Here is a 21,160-nt window from a genome sequence, read left to right as displayed (position 1 = left end):
CTAATTAAATGAAAAAAAGATTGCTATCTTTTTATATTAAAGGAAAGACCTAACATCCTCAAAAGCACATTGCTGTAAGTGACATACTGTCTCTTTAACTGTCCCAGAAAGCTTTCAGTGTAAATAACCACCTACTCTAGATCCTCCCAGTTCACCCAATCCTCTCTCTTGCTACCACTGCACAGCCAAAAACTCCCCAGGACAGGCCCCTCCTGCAGATCCTCTTCCCCTCCAAACAGCACCCAGCACTGAGCTTGAATGTCTCTGAATTAGCTGTGCAAGCTGACAGCCTGTTGGTCCCAGCAGCCACCAACACTCCCTGGCCTTTTTTCCCAGACTGTTGTTGCTAAGCCAGCCTGACCACCTGTCTTCCTCCTCCTGCAGCAGCCAAGCTTCAACTCCTGCATCTGGCTGGGTCCCTGGCACCCCAGGCACATTCAATAACAATCTGTCTAAACAAGGCTCTGACAGCAGAAACAAGAGAGCATGATAGAGGAAGAAAAAAAAGAAGATGTATTGTAATCCTATATCCACAGCTTGCCACTCTTTATCCAGTACCAAATAAGCTTATTACAACAGGCGTATGCATCTTGTGCTCTCCTGGAAACACTGAATTAAATCCAGACAACTCAAGGAGACCATTCAGGAGGGAATTTAAAGGAGAGGATTGCATTAGCTGAGTGGAGAACTGAGTAAGGTATAAACAAGTATTTCATCAAAGGCAAGGTCGAGGTGAGGGCAAATGCTGGCAAGAGTCCAACTACAGTGATAAAGTAAAGGGAGATGCTGGTGGAAGAAGAAGTTCAGGGTCAGCGATGACAATGAGATTTCTTGCCTGGGGAGAAAAGTAAAGGTCTAGAGACATGAAAAAACTTTAGCCTAATTAACAGTTCTCCTTGTGGAAAAATTGATACCAAAATAACATAGGTTAATTATTATCACCACCATTACAGGAACCCATATATCTTTAACTTCCTATCCAGTTAGTGACATGGCTGGGCTCCACAGCATTTCCGTGGGATTGCCTCCCTTCATGAAGGCTGATACAGCAAAGTACCTCGCGGTGGGCAGCCTGGAGACCTTCCACAGTCCAGGCAGTGGCTTTGTTCTCCTCTGTAAAAGGCAGTGGTGGGGTCAGGACGATGTCCTTTGCTTCAGAAATGCCATCTGTACATCACTGAGCCAAGCCGTGAAATGCTGAGGTGAACAAGTAGAGCAGGTTTGTTTGTTTAAGGTCATGCCTGAAATGCTTTAAAACAATGCATTTTCAGCTTGGTTTCAACTTCCTGTATGCTCTGTGACAGAGATTCATGTTGTCTCTGTACTTCATAAGTCCTTTTAGAGAGCGAAAAGCAGGGAATAACAAAACATCTTGAGCTTAAAGAGCTCTGAATCGGGAAGTTAATTCAAACAGGGCTCCATTCAACTGTCTTTACCTAATGTTAAATGGGCATTTCAGCTCAAAAGAGAAACATGTCATAATTGCTGGATTCCACTTAGATTACCCAAGAAGTAGGTACCACTCACTTTCTGCAAAAGTATGGAAATCTGACCCAAAGACTTCTTTAGTCGAGACTGGGTTATGGAGGAGTGCAGCTCGAAAAATAGAGAAACGCAGACATAAAGTACAAATCAGTGTACAGAAAATGTGTGTCTTCCCCTCTGTTTTCTCAAGTCATTTCAATTTTTCAGCATTTTGGCAGTATTGATAAAGACTGCCACTACACCTTTAGTTCCCATATTCTGAAAAACAAGGTGAGTGAAAAACAGAAAGCTTTGGCTAATGGTCCTTCTGGTGGAATTGAGACCTGAATTCAGCCACATACAGCAGCCTGGTGATGTCTGATACAACCAATTAAAAATGCCCTGAATAGTCTATAAATTACAGCTGTGAAAATGGAACCAAATCCTTTTAATGTGCTTTCCTCAAGACCATACTTTTATGTACATCTGTGTGTTTGCCTAAGCCCATATGTTATTACTTAACCTCTGAATCTATCAGGTATATGGACAATAAAATCTACAAGAGTTAAAGCCTAATTTAGTAAAGATTGGTCTGGTTTCCTAGAATTTCCTGTACTTTTAAAGAAAGCATGAGCTTTGTTACCTGGAGTGCCTGCAATTGCTGATGTTCCTGAGCAGCTTACAGTGATGGTAATAAAATGTGTTCAGAGTTTGAGTATAAAAATTACTTTCCAATTAAGATCTATTTTGGGAGAGGTTTGTTTATGTTATATATGAGACAGTTAAACGTACAGATCAGTGGCAATCATGTGCACAGCACAGTACCTTTAGTACCTTACTCTGTTAGCCCTGTTACTTCTGGATAGAGCATGATCAGCTGAGATGTGTCTGGAGATGCCAGGCCCTGGGTAGGGATGCTGAGCAAGAAGTGGTAGAGAAAGATTGTGTATTATAATTAAAAAAAAAAAATCTTCCTTTAACAAATGTGGAATTATGGAAAGCTTGAACAGTCTGCTAATTCTGTGTTTGATTTTGCAACTTTTTCCACTACTTCATAAATGGTGTACATTAAAGGTCAAGTATTTTACCTTTTAAGCCATTGGTGTCACAGTGAGTGCCCAGAAAATTATTATAGCTACTGGCTGGAGAAAGTGACAGGGAATTGAAAAGAGCACAGGATGAACATCAATGATTTTTTTGTTGTTGTTTTATAATGAAGATATTTTAAGTTATTTTTGAAAACAAATTACTGCTGCACATAGTATTTCCTGTTGATTTAAGCAAATTAAATAGTGGGAGAAATATCGAATGGTATAATTGCTTTAATTATGCATATTCAAGTAAAGTGTTTGGCTGTAACTTTCAACAAGTAAAAAAAGAGAAATGCCTTCTGAAGCCATTTCTTCTCATTCAAGGAGGTTCAATGGGCATTGGAATTTTTAGAGGTGAAAAGACAAAACCAAGACTTCTTTCTTACATTTTGTTTTCAATCTTTTTGCTGCATTATAGTTTTCAGTATTGCTGAGGAATTGTATGAGGTCAAATTCAGAAGTGAAGCAAAATTTTATATAAGGTGCCTGACACCAAAGCTTCATTTAGCTGTCACAGAAGTCATTAGGAACTATATAAGCTTCTTAAACTCACAGAACAGACTGAAATTTTCATACACATGCATAGAACCAAACTGATGCTGGCGCATAGCCAGTGTATTAGAAGATGATTTAAAGATTTACATTCTGAGAAGCCAAAGAGAAATATGTAAAAGTCTGTATTCTTGTCACTTCTCAAATGTAGACCTACCTATGACTTACATAACTGGAAAGTAATACTAGGGAATTCATTTGCACCTAAGAATACTACATTACGTATTAAAGTAAGGTATTGCTTTCTCAATCATTTCCCAAAATTTTGGCTCACTAGTGCCTATCTCTAAATTTAATTTCTTACCAATATTTAGGAAATAGTCATGTAAGGAACAACTTAGGAGTTACCTGCTCAGGTGTGTAATGAGTGGCAGGTGCTACCGGCAACACATATCCAAGGAGGGTTTTATTTCACTCCTGTAAATAAAATTCATCTGCAGAACAAAGTTCAGGGACACCCTAAAAACCAGCACAAGCTCTAATAACTGTTAGTTTTTCAAGTTTTATTTATTTGACCCACCATAACACTCATTTCCAGCACTGCTTGTTGTTCCAGCATGATTGGGTTTTAATAGACTATTATAAGGTTTGGGGTTTTTATTAGATTAAAACTATTTCAGAAGCATTTTTCTCTCCCATCAACAATGTCAAAGAAGAATAGAAGCAGCTCCTTCATAACGGTAATTTGAAATCATACAGTTAGAACTAGATGTGAAAACCATTTCTTGGAAGTAGACTAAAAAACAGTTGTGCAGCTAAATGGGGAAAACCAGAGTTATAGGGTCCATGCATTTTTTTCCTATCTAAATAAGCTTAAAATCTCCTTAGTGTAAATTAAGAAGGAGCTGTCATTATATATAAAAAAAGATTAATAAAATTGCCTCTTAAATAGTGATCAAATTTTAAACTACATAGACAATTATGTAAGAACCACATTAGTTTGATTCCTTAGGATTTAAAATTATATGGCATTTCCAAGAGAAAATTAATCTTTCATTAAAGTACCCAGCATCCACATTTGCCACCTGAGAGCCAGAACTTTTTGGATTCTGGATGTTCCCATATTAGAAGAGGGATACAAACAGGTCAAGGTTTGGGTTTTGAAAAATTGTTTGTAATCATTTTAACCTGAACAGAAGAAAGGTTATAGTTTTGTCTGGGTCAGATACATTTCAAAGGTATTGAAAATGTATATGCTTACCAAGGGCAAGATCCTAATTGCGTATTTGATGATTTCAATTTAACCATCTCATTACCAAAACACATCATCATTTGGATTGCTCAGAGTGCCAGTATGAGGTGTTAAGCTCACTATACAACTTCAAAACAAAATTCCTATATTCTAGCATTTTTAGATGCAATCTCTAAATGCAACAGCAGGGTAGCGTTTCTGATGCCAAAGCGTGGTGCAAGGACCTACTAAGTGCAGGGTTCCTAAGCTGGATGTGAGTGTGCATACTTTGGGTCCTGAATGTCAAGCTCTGACAGTTAGCCCTGTTTCAGGACAACTCAATTCCCTTTTGATATTTCTATTTTAAACTCTGAAAAACAAAGAATCAGATAGAAGTCTTGAATGTTACATAGTATGGAAAGCATCAGTAAGAATTGAGAAATAACTCTTTACTTGATTATTCATTGCCAAATTTACATTTATTTTTTAAATTATGGCCAAAAGTATTTGAAATATATAATACAATAAACAAAACCACATTGACAATAGGATGCATGGTATGACCTTAAAAGTTTCATTTTTCTAATTCCTGTGATTTATATAGATGTGTATATGCAACCTGAAATTTACACTTTAATTGTTATCTAGAGAACCTATTTATTCCAAAGTGACTACCATGACTTGAATCAAGTTGAGTAGAGGGCACACTGTTTAAGTTCTCCATGAATTCATAGGGTCATGTTTAACCTCAGTTTAAGGATACATTAAAACTCATTCCTTAATTAAAATACCCATGTCTGTCCATGTTGCTGTGCTCTGTGAACAGCTTCAGAATAGAGCAGCCACAAAGTCTAGAACCATTACAAAATCCTTTAAAAATTGCCCACATATTTTCCTCCTACCACAGGCCCATGTCAGGAAAGGAGACCAGAATTGTTCCACTCAGTGTTTGTCCTGTGCCATCAGGAGGTATGCCCTTTCATGTATAACAACTGTGTGAGAAAAATGCTGCACATCAAAAATTACCAAAGAAAACAATCAGTATAACATAAACTTGTGCTTTAATATTTCTGTGTTATGTCAATGCATAAAAAGAGATTCTTAAAATGCTAGTCTAAAATAGTTTAAAGGTACCTCATTTTTATGAGGTCCTACAACAACAGTCCTACCAAGTGTTTATGACATCAATCCCAGATTTAATAACACTGTGGTTAAAAGAGGCTGTATATTTAGGATACTATTTAAAGAAAGAAAAGACCAGCTCTATTTTTATGAGAAAGGTGTTTTTCTTTCTTGTTCAGGACAGAAACTATCTATCTTCCCACAACTTTTGGATTGTGTCAGACAATGAAAGAGGCCTGATGCTAGACTTTGTAAAACCCTGAAATCATTTGCATATGTTTTGTAACTGCATTTCTATGCAAATGTATAGCATCCTACTTAACATCAGCAGTTTTAAATCCACTAAGTAGAGACACTCTGAGATTTTGTCAGAAAGAAAGGATTAGAAGACTTAAGTTTGACTGAAATGCTGGTGGAGTCTGAAGAAGTTTCAGGAGTTTAAAAAGTCACTGGTTTAATTTTTTTTCTGAACTTTTCCTTCAAAATAAAAAATCCCACTCTTTCCTCTACCTTGCGGGTTGTAGAAATGTTTTTCTTCTTTTTTTTCCTTGCTTTTTTCCAGGTAATTACTTATTTTACATTATAATAGTTTATTAGTCTGTGCACACCTCTACCCCACCCACCTAGATTCTCTTCCCAAATTTGTTTGCTTCATAACACTGCTCAAATTCACTGCTCATTCATCACCTTTTTATAAGACACATTTGTGCTTTCAGAAAATCCTTGGCTACTGGTAGCTTGTTTAACACAGGGCAGGGTGAGGAAACAAACAGGTACAATCCAACACAATTTTCTGGTAGCCAAAAGCACAGTGAGAACTTCTCATTCTCCCTGACCTCCAGCCACCAATGCCCATATCTATTCATTTTATGGAGGATCTTGAATCTAAATCATTTCACATGAACAAAATCAGCACGACTGAACAGACAGTAAACTTGAACACAGGTTTGGGAACACATGACTATGGGAGAGGAGTCCAGGAAAGCCAGTGCTGCTGTAGGAGGAAGAACATATACACACACATGCATGCAGACTGAATGGTCTGTGAAAGTACATTTCTTCTCTCCCCTTCTTACTAGAAAATTTTGAAATTAATCCCAATAGCCACAAAAATATATCAGGTGCAGATCTTCCTTAGCCTGGGACAGTACTAACTTCTAGTTATGAAAACAATAAGGGACAGCAGTCAGCACAGCCATAGGTGACACAGGCCACAGATTGTCACTTTGCAATTCTTGAATTACATATTTGTTTGAACTGTTAAATTTGGAAACCTAGGTATTAAAGAATCCTTCAAAATACTGGGAAAATCTCTGCAAATGTTGAATAACTTTCACTCCTAAAATGTGAGTTTCATTTTCAGATTGAGTAAATCTAATTTTGTCCTGTTGCTTTAAATGTTTTCACCAGAGAATGGCAATATCACCTTCATAGCTACACCAAATACCAATACCAAATCCACCATGACTTTTTCCCCAGCAGCAAAATGCTCAATGGAGGTCCCCTTTCCTTTCGTCATATCTCAATACCTAGTTCAGTAACCAACAGGGAAACCAATGTGCCACTTCATTACCTCTATGATAATAGAATAGAATAGAATAGAATAGAATAGAATAGAATAGAATAGAATAGAATAGAATAGAGACATGAAGTGCTAGAAAATCCAGTTGTTCCTCGAAGGGAAGGCAAATTTGAGAAATTAGGGCAACAGAAACCATTCTTCTGTGCTGTAGCTGTTTTTATATGTTGGTGGCAGCTAACAGCTCTTGTAAGTGGTGTGGGTTAAGAACAGATGTAATTGGAGTTATTTAAATTTTCTCTCAGAGTTATTAGCTTTGTAAGTTTCCTGAGAGTTACTGAGCCACAGTACAGGTTTGGCAAGTGCAGTGATATATCTAGAGAGTTATTATCAGATAGAGCTTGGTAATTGAGGATGAGTTTATCAGATGCTTTTGGCAGTGTCATAAAGAACTAGACTGTGCACCTTAAGTATTGCAGACCTGTATTTCATTTTGCCTTTTGTGGGAAGACACATTGTGCTTGTAGTCTTTTGATTAAGTCACACCTATGAACTGCAAAAGTGGCATTATCCCAGGATTCACTCCTCAGAGAAGAGAGGATGCAAAGCTGGGTTTTTCCTTCAGAACTGATGCCATAATTCAAGAGACAAGAATTTTAGCACAAAACACAAGGTATTAGATCTTCTTTTTGGAACTTTTACTGTCCTTTCATTTAGCCATTTGGGACATTTATTTTAGGCTGAGCACTGTTTAAGATGAAATAAGATATTCAATTGCAGTAGTGAACATTGCAACACTGCATGGTAGCTAGAAACAAGTGTATGCAGGAAGAAAAGGAAAAATGTTCCAGATGAATTTTATTTTGAAAGTTGGAACATGAATTTATTCCTCTCTCACTTGATAATTAAAAATTGTCTCATTTAGAGACCTAAAAGATAATGTTTCCGAAAGGAAACTTTTTTTTTTTTCATCGGCTGATACCTTTTCCTCACATCTAGCCTTCTGGATGTCATCACGAATACCAGCTACAGCACAAAGGATGTGGTGCAAACATAAGCCTAGGGCCTTGGGAAACCAAGTAGGAAGAAAGGATGAGAAAGAAACCCAGTCCTTGTAACTACAGTCTCTAATTGTGCATGCTTTAAACCACAGCCTCGTACATACAGGTTCTTCTCCCTGACTGGGGTGTAATTCTCTTTAGTCCAATATGCTTGCTCTGCACATTCACTTCTTGTCTTCAGGAATTTTTGGCAGCTATGAGCTCTGGTTTATATTAGGTAATTACTGGAGTTGAATTATCTAAGTGTCCACAAGAAGATGAAAGTGGAGGTGGGGATTTACTCACCTAATCCAGCTCAGCTTTCTGACAGGGAGAAGAGTTTAACTCACAGGTGTTACAGTCAAAACTGTTCTCCACATTATTGTGATGACTTGAGCAGGATCTCCAGTGCAAGCACTTCATTCCCCCGTTGGGGGGAATATCCAGCTGGCACAAGTGTTTGGTTATGAGAGATGCTTCAAAACAGTTTGAGATCCAATTATGAGCTGATGAAAACACTTATGGGACATACAGGATGTTTGATTTAGAGGAATTATCTCCTCACAGGTAAAATGACCTGTGCTTATTAGCAGAATGAATAGTATAATCTGTGTACTTCAATGAAATTGCTATTTCCCCACACACTTGCATTATATTATACAGAAGAAATATGTATTGATTGATTGCCTCACTCACCAAGGGCAGAGCAAGTTCCTGGAGAGCAGGTGGCTGGCCCTCAGCTGTCCCTGGGAACCCACCCCGCTAGAGATCCCCTTCTAGCTCCTCCTTGAAAAAATCCCTGTCAGCAGCGGCTGCATCAGTGAATTGCAAGATGAACTTTGGATGACCGAAAAGCAAAACATGTTGGTCTTTTAATCCAGCTGCTAGAGTTGGATTGCTGCCTTTTGCCTAACCATACAACTTTCAACCTCTTCCCTGTTCAGCTCAGTTCCTAGCCTGGATGTATTTAAAGCATGTAAAGTATTTGCTCTCTGTAATGCCACTGTAAGCGCACTACTGTTTATTAGGCCTTAGGTGTGTTTTCTCTAGGCTTTGAACTTTAATGACTCATTCTGATATATGTGACACGATGAGTGCTCTCTATATTTAATTATGAAAAAGATTCTTCTGATACTCTGGCTGCAATTTTAGTTTTGGTAGTTGGTAATCTTCCCAGGGTAGTCTGAGTACTTCTGGGAGTTAAAAAGAAAAGAAAGTACATTTTTACCTTAAACAAATTTCTGAAAAGTGTTAAAAAGTGTTAAAAAGTTACATCCCAAAGTAGGATTTCCCATCAAAATTCAGACAGTAAGCATGCTGTAAGCAGGGCTACCCCTCTATGGAAGACCAAATGTCTCAGGCTCAGATCTAAGTTTTATGAAAAAGCAGAGATGTGGTTTGCCTCTTCTTCTCTGCAGGAGAGGCACTGAAAAACCCAAGGGACCATAAACAGCTCTGTGTGGAAGCAATTGTAAGACTAGTGTCCTCACCACCACCTCAGACAGTAAATCTAAATCAGCCTAGGAGCATTTCAAAGTATGATAGAGCTACTGCTCTCACTCTTGTTTCCTCAAGGCTTATGAACAAAATCCCTGTAGAGCGTTACTCATACTAAATTTACTATCAGAATTCATGTCATGAGTTAAAACCACAGTCAGAATCTTCATCTGAATGATGAATTTTTATTAGAAATCTAATGTTAGGAACCTAATCTATGTTTTAAATTTGTTTATCATCAAATCATATGACATTTGTGGATAGGAAGGAGGCAGGGTTGTTTAGCCTGGAGAAAAGGAGGCTCAGAGAGACCTTACTTCTTATCTGAAAGGAGGTTGTAGCAAGGTGGGGGTTGGCCCCTTCTCACAGGCAACTCAAAACAGGACAGGAGGAAACGGCCTCACACTGCTCCAAGAGAAGTTCGGGTTGGACAGCAGGAAATATTACTTCACTGAAAGGGTGGTTAAGCATTGAAAAGTACTGGATGTGTCACACTTAAGTTTAGTTGGCATAGTTGTGTTTGGTCAAAGGTTGGACTTGATTATCTTGGAGGTCTTTCCCAACCTCGATGATTCTATGATTCTGTATCATGAAAACTATGGTCCTACTTAATTCAATAGCACTGCCACTTCCCATCTACTTTTCATTCAGTCACTTGTATTGTGTACTCATTCAGGCGTGTCCTCCGCAGACAACATTTAGCTGCGATTGCTGAATTAATCATTTACAGGTCTCCAAGTTAGGCTTTGAAGAAAGAGTTGCTTGTATCTCAAAGGTCAACACAAAACAAGGTTACAAATCTAATGATAAAGCTCTAACGCTGTTCCTACCCCACCTAGCATGTCTAAACCAGACTATTCTCACAATAATTAGGAATTAGTAAAATTCGCTTTTGTTTTAGTGGGTGAGGTAATTCTTCAAACAGCAATCAGAAAAGTTTGTCTGAGCTTGGAAGAAAAACAAGGATCTAAAGACTAGGCTGTTCCATCCAAGGCTACCACTCTACAAGATGAATCATAGAATCACAAAATCATAGAATCAGATGGGTTGGAAAGGACCTCTGAGCTCATCAAGTCTAACCCTTGACCCACTACCATCACAGTTACTAGACTATGGTACTAAGTGCCACATCCAGTCTCTTCTTAAATACCTCCAGGGATGGAGAATCCACCACCTCCCTGGGCAGCCCATTCCAATGCCTGATTACCCTCTCTGTAAAGAATTTCTTCCTAGTATTTAACCTAAACATCCCCTGGCAGAGCTTGAGACCATGAAGCTGAGAGCCAGGCACAGTGCTGCAGTGGAAGATTGGTTTCTTAGAAATAGAAGTGGAAAATCAGATCCAGGTTATTTACTGTGAAGGATGATCCATACCTTTCTGTTCTCACAGATGAAAAGTCAGAAAGATTGGATCAATGGGGAAAGACAGTACTTCTTAGAGTGAAATAAAAGTAATCACAGCCCAGGAACACAGCAGCTTTATGTCATCATGATTCATCTTGGAGAATATCTGATCAGTGAATGGCATTATTCAAATGAATGACTTGCAATGAATTTTGCAAATACAGGAAATAGATTTTGTAGCTGCAAGCGCTGATTAATTTAGCTCTTTCAAACTGATATGGCCCATTTAATGCAATATCACTGGGCAAAATAAGAATCCCTAGAAACCACCAAGAAGGAGCTGGGGCTGAAGAACAAGCAGTCTGGAGCTCTATACAAGTCTGCAGGACCATGCAGGCTGTGTACCACCTCTTCACTAAAACAGAAGTCTGATTTTAGTTAGTCTCAGGACAAACCCCTGAAACAAGGGTTTCAGGCTTTCCAAAATGCCTGTTCTTCTTTCTTAAAGCCATGCAAGAGTCCATATTCATCCCCTGTTCAGGAAAAACACTACCAATAAAGAACAGTCCCAGTGTTGTCTTTTGTCACTTCCATCTGACAACAGTGACTGGGAAATGGCATGTGAAACATTAGCCTATAGTTACAATCTGCCATTGCTGTCCAGACAGAGAAAGTGCACAGGGAGGAAGCTTGTGCTGTCCCTCATATGAATTTTGGCTAAAAAAAAGTGATTAAATGTAAAACCCACCAAACACCTTGCACAGCATATTTCATTTGTCTGTTAGTACTTGGGTTGCCAAGCCAGCTTTCAGCAAGTATTCTTTCTTTACAGATATTTCCTAAAAAGTCCTGAAACATTCAACACTACATAATATCAATTGAGTTTTTAATATAATTTTAGAATTCTAATCCTATCTTTCTTCATGGAGTTTATGATGTTGTCTGTTACATACCACTAGAAATCAGCATTGTTTGAATATGGCAATCTGCACGTATCCAAATAATTTTTCAACATCCTTGGAAATGAGTAACTTGATAAGGTCTTTAGAAAATATTCAAATGTGACCTCTTTTTGCCTCATGTAACATTCTGCTCACAGCTTGATTTTATCTTTAAACATCTTATGTACTGCTAACTTTACTCCTTGAAACTGTTCATTGAAGCCCATCTGAAAAGATAGCCGTTATTCATATTTTCTATTAACCTCTGCAGTTCTTCATAACCCTTCTCATGAACTGATCACATTTCAGCAAAGTAGCATTTTCTCTTTCTTGAAAAAAATATCCTGTAAGAACCAGACGACTCCATTAGATGATCTACATGTGTTAGAGCTAAACGTAGATGGAAGCCACCGTGATACAGGTGATAGCTGGCTACCTTCTTACTAATTCAAGGATTTATTTCACAATGCGTGCAAATCAAAACTTATTTCCATTTTGTGTAAAACCTCTTCCACTTTTTACATTTTAATATATAATTCCAGTTTCAGTAACTTTTTATGTAGGCTTTACCATTGGCAGAACACAGAAATTTCAAGAAGTCTGTTACAAATTTAAGCAAAATGAACATTGCCATCGTGATACTTTTAGCATTACCATCTCCTTCTTCTTCACCTTTTGCACAAATATGCATGTGCATGCAGACATAAATGGATGAAAAGAAATAGGGTTCCTCACTCAAATCTGATAGAAAGGTATTTATGGCTCTCATAGTGTTATTCTTCTCTTGGTTTGCTTTTCCTGTAATCCATGCAGTGTCAATGAAGAGGGCAGCATGGTCAAAACTTACTTGCTTTGTTCCATGTCAGCTCCCGAAGCCATTGTCCATCCTTTCTTTCTCTCAGATAAATTCCATACTGTTCTAGGTCAGTTCCACTACTCACAAGATTTGCACCATATTTCCATGTCTGAAGAGTTGTTGAATGAAACACTACAATACTCTCAACCTGCCTCTACCCAGCTTTTCTTTTTTTGTGACTACATTTCCCAGCTTCCTTCTTCTACCAAATGGAACGCCTGAGTCATGGAAGGAATACTGGAGTGTATTCATCCATGATTTCTAGTATATAGTTACTATGGCAAATTCAGTCACTAATTTCAGGTACACTGAGCTTCAGTCTGTGCACTTTGACATAATCTCAAACTTTAAAATACACTCTTTTGCTAGTGGAGTGATACCAGCATGGATTTTGTCTATAGATTATATACATGTATGGTTTAGCAATTAGGAATTGTTTAGCTGTTCCCCTGCAAATATCTAGTAATGAATCTAGTCTAGTAGTTGCAAGAACACTCACAGGGCAATAATCATATTTATCTGAGGCAAAGATTACCACAGTCAAAGTGAGGGAGGTAAAATCAGCACAGAATCAAAGAAGAAAAACAAAAAAAAAAAACCCAAACAAACAACTCCCCTAACATAAACACTAACGACAAAAGAGGAAAAGAGGTGGAACCAGTTAACCAGCTAAATGAGGATAGAAAATAACCCTGCAAAAAGTGGTATCAAAGCCTCTGTTGTTGCCCATACCACAGACTGATTATCTCAGAAACATGGGCCATTCGGGGCCATCCGAGTTCACTAGAGGATTTCTTGAAGTCTCTTTTTGCCCTGTGGTTCTTCAATTTAAACCTAAATAAAAATATAACAGCAGGCAACATTGAAGAGGCCTGAAGTCCTTCGCTGTTAAAAGATGCTAAACAAGGAATAGCAGGAGAGTAACTTTATGAGTATGGTCATTCCAGTGGAATCATGATGTGGCTTACAGTTCTCTTTCTCCCAACCTGCAGTTCTGCAGTGTGTTTTAACAAACACAAAATCTTTATACAAGCTTCGTTCAAACTGACATTATGAGATTCTTAACAGACAGCATCCCTCTGAAGCTACAAGTGGTTTCAGTTTGGTACCAAGCCTGATTCTTCTGATGATACAAACATGATAATTTTTCTGTTTTTAATGGACAAATCCTTTGAGAAGCCCAAATATAACCAAACTGAAAATGCCTGCTTTGTCTGCTACCTAATAGGAGATAGGAAAGTCTTAATGAACACAACATAGGAAAATTAGTTGTTATGAATTATTATTTATTTATTAATTATTATTTACACCAACAGGAAGACACTTTAGATCATATTAGGACCTATTCTTACATTTGGATATGTATTAAAGAATAATGGACCCAAGTGCAATAGCATTAAATGGCTTCTCCCTGTTCCTTTCTCAGAGGTCATATTGGCCATCTTTTCTCAGCTTTCACATTTACTAGTGATGTATTTCATCTGACCCTCTAAATGAAGTTGAGCAATTCTTTCTGAACATTTTCTAATTCTAATGTATCCTTTTTGGCTTATTATTTTCCATATTCCTGAAAAGAAATTAAGTATTTTGTTTCAAGTGGAATGGAACATCCCATGCATCTCAAAGTGACATTTTTGGGTGTTTTGTTTTGTCAAGTAAAAAGTAATTTTTAAATTCCTTTTGATCTGTTCTACTTTTATTTTTATTTATAAATTCTACTGCTGAACCAATAAAATCAATTACTCATGTTGGCCTAGTTTCATCTACAAAGATTTTGCTGCCTCCTTCTATCAAAGAAGGGGTTCCCAAAGCACTGGAGCACTATCACTGTAATCAAAATCTCAAAGATCATCAACTTTTAGCCTTATGGTTGGCAATACTGCAAAACTGATATGATTTTTACAGTCAGCTACAGTCTCACAAGGGCACAGTTTGGGAATAATCACTTCAAAGGCAGATAGCACTGTTTCTGAATGCAGTTCTCAAAGCAGATGACACACCTACTCACTATTTTAGTAGGAAAAATGAAGCTTTGTGGCTATTGAATTTTCTGAGCCAGATTCACACACAGGGTAAATGAGAACAGTTTAATCTGATACAAAATAGAGAGATTTTGGAGTGTTCGAGGCCTAATGTAAATGGGTGAAGTTATGCTGAGTCTAAAAGACTTGAAATTACCTTTAACCTTTATGGGATAATCCAAATCTGGTTTTAATTTAGGAATTCTATATCTCTCTATTTTAAAGATGATGCATTCAAGCCTGCTTAACCTGGAGATTTACTATATAGAAGCAACCCTCTCTAGGTGATGTCTTATACCACCACACCCAGGGTGTAATAAAGCCAGTATTTTACCCAGCCATCAGAATTTACTCACATGCTGCTTAACCATACCAGAGGATATGTAATGTATTTTGCTACCCAACATCCACCTAACTGTCACATGCCTGGGACAAGTCACTGCAAAGGGTCAGGTCAGAAAAGGACAGGTCCAATTGCATTGCAGGATAGATTTGCACCGACAAACAAAAGCCCTAGGTGCAGAGGGTATTTGAGGCTCCTTTCTCTAATCTAATGGACAACAGATGTGCCTTAGTGAGGACAGGATTAATCTTCAAACATCTCATACCCCCTGCTATAAGACACAATGGGAACTGTTCATACAAGGAGAAGAGTGCCTGCCTCAAGCTGAATTTTCCAGGAATGGGGTGGGATCTTTCTTCTGGCTGAGTGGAGAAGAGGGCATTGTAACTGCTTTTGAAGAGATGAATGGTACCTCTAGCCAGCTGGAGAAGGCCACCTGCGTGCCATACGCTGGGAGACGTGAAAGTACTTGGGAAGTAGTTATTATGTCCTTGAATTGACAGGGGCAGATTTTGCAGCCTTTTGGCAAATGGTGGCTTCAAACATCAGATTTGCATTTACCCTCAAACCAGGACAAGAGCAACTCCAGTTTAGGTGTGCATGTTTGTGTGTATGTGTGCACGAGTAGACATTGCATTTTATAAACCCTCTTGTTGTCCCATTCCAGAAGTGAAGCAGGGGTTTCCTCACTGTGCAGCTTGCGCCGTGTGCCAGCAGGACAGCATGAATTGAAGACAGTATTCCAAGTAGCCTAATACATTCTTGCTGTTGTAGTTAACTTTCAGTACAAAGCAGAAGGAAAACAAAGGGCTAAAGAAAGGAAAATTCAGAAAGATCTACAGTCCAGGGAACCTGAAAGGGATTAACTTGGTCTCCCAGGCATGATTCGTTATGCTGATCTCAGAATAAGACAACGTGGGGCTGTGGTAGCTGCTGACCTGCTAAGCCTCTTGGAAATCTGAATTGTCAAATATCACATCCCTTCCTGAATGGCTCTCTCCATCTGTGTTTGCTAGTGTCCACATTGACAGCTGCCTGCCATCTTGGCAAGAAAGTCAATGCAATTTGAGAATCTGCAGTGGATGTCTATCGCAAGCATACACAAAAGCCCACAGCCTTTAGGCTAACAAAGCATGTTAGCTAGCCACTTCAGTAAATAAAGAAGTCCACACATCTCAGTACATAAACTAATTCCAAAATCATTAGGAGTGCTTGAATCCATTAACATAGTGATGACTGAACAGGCATTTACTCAGATAAGGTAGTGTTAAGAAGTGGAGGCTTCTGCATGCTTTAACTCCCAGTTAGAGGATTCAGATCTGGAAGGTATGTACTTCTTTAAAACACATTTTAAAAAGAGGAGATATAACAATGTATCTCACTCATGATCTACAGACAGCTGATACTCAATAGAGGTTAATAGTTAGCTTTCATTTTAGTGACTTTATCAAAACACAGAGGGTATATTGCTATGAATGCATATCACTGAATACAGCATGAGAGCAATATAATCAAAGAAGAGGTAAAGAAGAAATCAGTGAACAAGAAAAGAATAAAGAATTGAGAATTCCACACCCTTACTCCATTTGAGTACACACAACAGCTAGTAACACTGCTACATTCATACCAGTCCTTCAGAAAGGCAGAAAAATATTAACATAATTTATAACATGCTGCTTAATTGAATCAAACTACACATCCCTGCCTATTTCTGATTAGCCCATCCACCCTTTAATCAGAAATAAGGATAAAGCTTTAATAATTTAAATTTAAAATAATTTAATCACAGGTTTTATATGGAGATTATTTACTGTTGACTATTTACCATGTATTTTCTTTTGTGTTTCTTTAGCTTTGCATGCTTACAGATTCATACATTAAGCCTGAGTTTTCTGATGGGATTTTAAAGAGGTGAAAATACCTCATAAACCAACGAAAAACATCATAGTTTCATTTTGCCTTCAGGTTCATGCATTGAAACCAACTGAAGCCTCAGGGTAGAGAAATTTAGGTCACATTTGTGAAAAACAGTTCTGCTGCCACAGTTACTAGTTACTCCCGCTTGCATAACTGATATTTTCAAGAAAGCAAAAGTAGTCCATTTCTTATAGAGTATTTTTTCAAAAGATACAACAAAAAAAATTTTAAAAAGAAAAGTTGACCTCTAACAAACGGATTATCCCAAGAGGGTGCATTCCAAACCAGTAAAGATGTTCAGGCAAGATGCTGGCAGCATTATTCACCGGCCCTCTCACCCTTGACTGCTCTGTGAGATGAAGCATTGGCTTTGCTCTGTCCCACATGACTGAACAGCAACCAGGTGACTTCTCCTGGAGGAACTGAGGACTGTGGAAGTAGGAGAGAAAGATGAAGTCAGTGAGCAAAACGTTTGCAACTATGCCCAGCTTTGGCACTACAGCGGCTTAGGGAAGCTGCTTACTTCCTCCCACTCTGGACTGCAGCTCAGGAGAGTGGCAGTTCCAGCTCTTAGGGAAACAAAAAACCCACACAAACTGAACAAGTTCATTCACATCACAAAGGGTGGATTCAAACTATGATCTTTACCGAGGGAGATTTCTGTAAAACCTACCAATGAGTAGACTTCACCCTCCGGCGTCTTCTGAGCCCCTTCTCCGTTACAGGGAATAGGGTTTTTTGGCACAGTCAGAAAAAAGAATAAGCTGCTGGTTTGAGAAGGATCAGAGCTAAGTCTGGGAGGGTCAGTGCTGAGTCATCAGAAACATCAGTTTCTGACAGCATTTTGTGCAGCTTCCTGGGCCAGGAGAGAGTGAATTTCGCACATTAAAAATATTGCATGGTAGATTAGGATCATACAGCTGCAGTAGTCCGCTTTTATGGGCTACCTATTAATAAATGACACTGCTCTAGTAATTTTTGAACAGTTCAGGAGGAGGTCACCAACTTTCTTCTCTGTCATTAGAACATACAGATTTATTTATCTATTTATTTGTTTATTTGGGCGGTTGCATGATCCACTCCACACACTCCTTCTACTCATGAAAAACTTTCAGACAATTTGAATAGTTAATTGACAAAATGTCGGCTTAGATAGTGTCTCATCTTTGAGCACTGTTTTGTTTAATATGTTTCCAGTTCCTACAATTACTTCCCTTAGGCACAAAGTTGAGTAAATTGACTGGCCTTTCACCGTACCTTGAAGGTCAACTAATTCAGGGTCTGTCAAGCCACTGGTTGATGTGGATGCTAAAGCCAAGGATCCTGCACCAGTATAGCTTTGCTTTCTGCCCTCAGACATTCTTCATGTCTCCATAAAAAGCCAAGTCTCAGGAGCTAGGCATAGAGAGGTTAATCCTTATTACTAGTGACACTGGAAAAAGCTTATGACAGATGCACAGTGGGTCCCCTTTGGAAGACTGTGCATAACTGAGAGCATGGGAAGGATGTTTTGCACAGAACTGCCAGGAGGCTTAGAAACTGTATTAGAAAAAGACTGGGTTTTTTCACTGCATAGTTCATTTAATGAACCTCTGTGCCTCAGGGTAAGGGAATGTACAGTATTTGAGCAGATAATCTATGTGACGTAACAAATTAACCTCTGAAAAGAACCTCAATAGTTATGCAAAGCTGTATCTTGCTTTCTTTTGAATAACTAAGCCCCACATCCAGAAAAAAAAAAACAAGTTCTTACTGTAAAATAGATGGCTCGTGCTCTGCTATTACACTTGGTAGAAAAAATTGCTATAGGAAGAAAAATACTCTTTCCATCTTAGTGGGACACCATTGTGTAAGCAGCGTGAACAAATGGCAAGGGTGCCTCTTCAACCATCCTGCTTTCAAAAGGAAAATTTTTGTGGAACAAATTCCTCTTTTAGGATAGATTGGTGTTATTGGTAGGGCGGATATAAAAACGTGTAGTAGCTGGATTGTATAGAATCCTAATTAGCAAGAGTCACTAAGTTGCAGGTTTGTGCTGTGATCTAACTAAAGCACTTGCAGAGATTTTTAACTAACCCACTGGGGCTGTACTGATGCCCTGAAGATTAGACAGGGCTGCATAATTCCCTAGTGTCTGCCTAAACTGATGGTGGCCACTGATTCTTTCCTCAGCAGCTGCTCACAAGGTGCCTGGACAGGCCACTTCCAGTCTTCTTGTCCCTAGGACCATTCCCTTTGCTCCCAATAGTGTCCTCTGTTTCACCTGATGCATATCCCTGCTTGGCAGAGAACAACACAGGACCCTTCCCACATTAAAGCCGCTGTGGTTATGTCATAACCTCTCTAACAAAAACACAATAAATAAAGTTTGTCCTTTCTCTAAGTGAGTTTCTTCCTTCTAAAAAGCCAAAATAGTTTAAATATCAAAATACGGTGTCCAAATTTTGTAAACAACCATGCCTCAGTATTTCTAACAAAAGTGAATGCAAAATGAACTGGAGTTGGTTCATTACACATGAAGGCTTGCAGGGAAGTAGTTGCATTCTTTCTTTGTCAGCTGTTAGGACTACATTAAGACTTACATCCTAGGTAAGTGGTTTCACGGAGGCAGTTTTCTGAGCAGTAAGAAAAGTCTTACTACAGCTTTTCGTTCAGGGCAGCATGCCAAAAATAGGCAAGAAAGAAAAACAATGCTGAAATCTGTGTGAAAGTTTAGTGTAAAGTACAGAGATGCTCTCACACAACCCCTTTCTGTGTTATTCAGAATTTCCAAACAGAAAATGTTTATGCTTACTGAGGAGGTCTCATTTTGGTGTAACTGTGATTAATGTCTTCTATTAATTTCTAGAGACACCAGAGTCTTTAGTAATTTCTTTTTGTTTGATATATTAAAAAATTTGACCATGTAATGGGTTTGTTTACCTTCCAAAAGAATTTCTGTGATAATTTTCTGATGACGACACAGATTAAAATGGTAATTTAGTACCAAATAATGCAAAAGAATAAAATAAAGGCAAATTGATTGCATTCTATGTCTTTCTAAACATTCTACACTTGATTGCTGCAAAATATCAGTTTCAGAACATGTACCTTCTAGGAGACCATACAGATCACATTGCTTATACTGGGAATCAAAATCTCACAAAATACAGTATGCTTTAGATCCATGATTCAGAGTATTATCTCATACTGAATTAGCAAGCTAAGGAGTGGTCTGAACAGCATGTCTAAAACATATAAAAAAAAATGAAATTACTTAAAGTGAGGTCAGAAGGAGAAATAGGTTTCAGTAATTAACCCCTTAGCTTCCAGTTTTAGGCATATGTTTGTCTTTAGCATGTGAGTAACTCTATAGAATGCAAGTCTTTGCAGAGCAGGCTATTAAAAGTCACACAGCAGTAGTAAATAACAGCTGTGGGGAAGCTGAGGAGTGGGAGAGAAGTTGGACTTTAACCTTGTCACTCCTTCAAGAGTGATTGTTCTCTGTCCTGAGCTTGAAGTAGTGTGATTTTCTGAAGAGAGAAATTCCAAGTTTGTGGAGAAAAAGGAAACATTTCTCTGGCAGTTTATTTTGTTAATAGCAGCTGTCTGAAGCTGCTGGGATACTTGGAATGTCCCAGTAAGGACCAACAGGGAAGGCAGAAAGGGCAAAGGACAGGTGAGGTTGTCAGATGAGTACAGCAATGCCATTTCTGATGTGTCTGCCTTCTTCAGCCATTTGCATATTTTCTCTCTCTGATCTCTAATTACATGTGGAACCAGAACTCCGAAAGTAAACACGCCTCTGCTGAGAGCTGGAGCCTATGTTTGGCCAGAAGAAAATGTTGCCTCTCAGTCTCACCTCGAGCATGAATATACACATGCAAGTGCAATTACAATGTAGAACAAATCTCATTGGAAGGAAAATTTCCTAATTTGTGCTGCAGCCTAAACAATCACTGAACAAACACACTAAGGTCTTTTCAGATTAGCTGGAATCAACTCAGAGGGCAAGTAATGAATCTAATTGTTACGCTAGCTTCCATGTCAGCAGAATAACAGATGTACAGTATAACTAAGAAGGGGAAACTTGGTTTTTGCTTGTTGAGCAGGTGTTACATTAACTATCACATGGACGTTTCTCAAGTGCATTTGGAGCCAGTTGGAAGGGAGCCAAAAGCACAGCTTCCATTTCATCCTCTGGACATCCAGCTGTGCAGCTGCATAAGCCCCCAGAAGCAGCTGAGGCAGTGAAGACAGTGACACCTTGTCATTTCTTTGACCATTTCTAATGCCCCACTAC

The sequence above is a fragment of the Myiozetetes cayanensis genome, unplaced genomic scaffold (assembly GCF_022539395.1).
Source record: "Myiozetetes cayanensis isolate MyiCay16 unplaced genomic scaffold, myiCay2020 scf2-11, whole genome shotgun sequence".
NCBI classification, from domain to species: domain Eukaryota; kingdom Metazoa; phylum Chordata; class Aves; order Passeriformes; family Tyrannidae; genus Myiozetetes; species Myiozetetes cayanensis.
Note: the sequence above shows the minus strand (reverse complement) of the source record.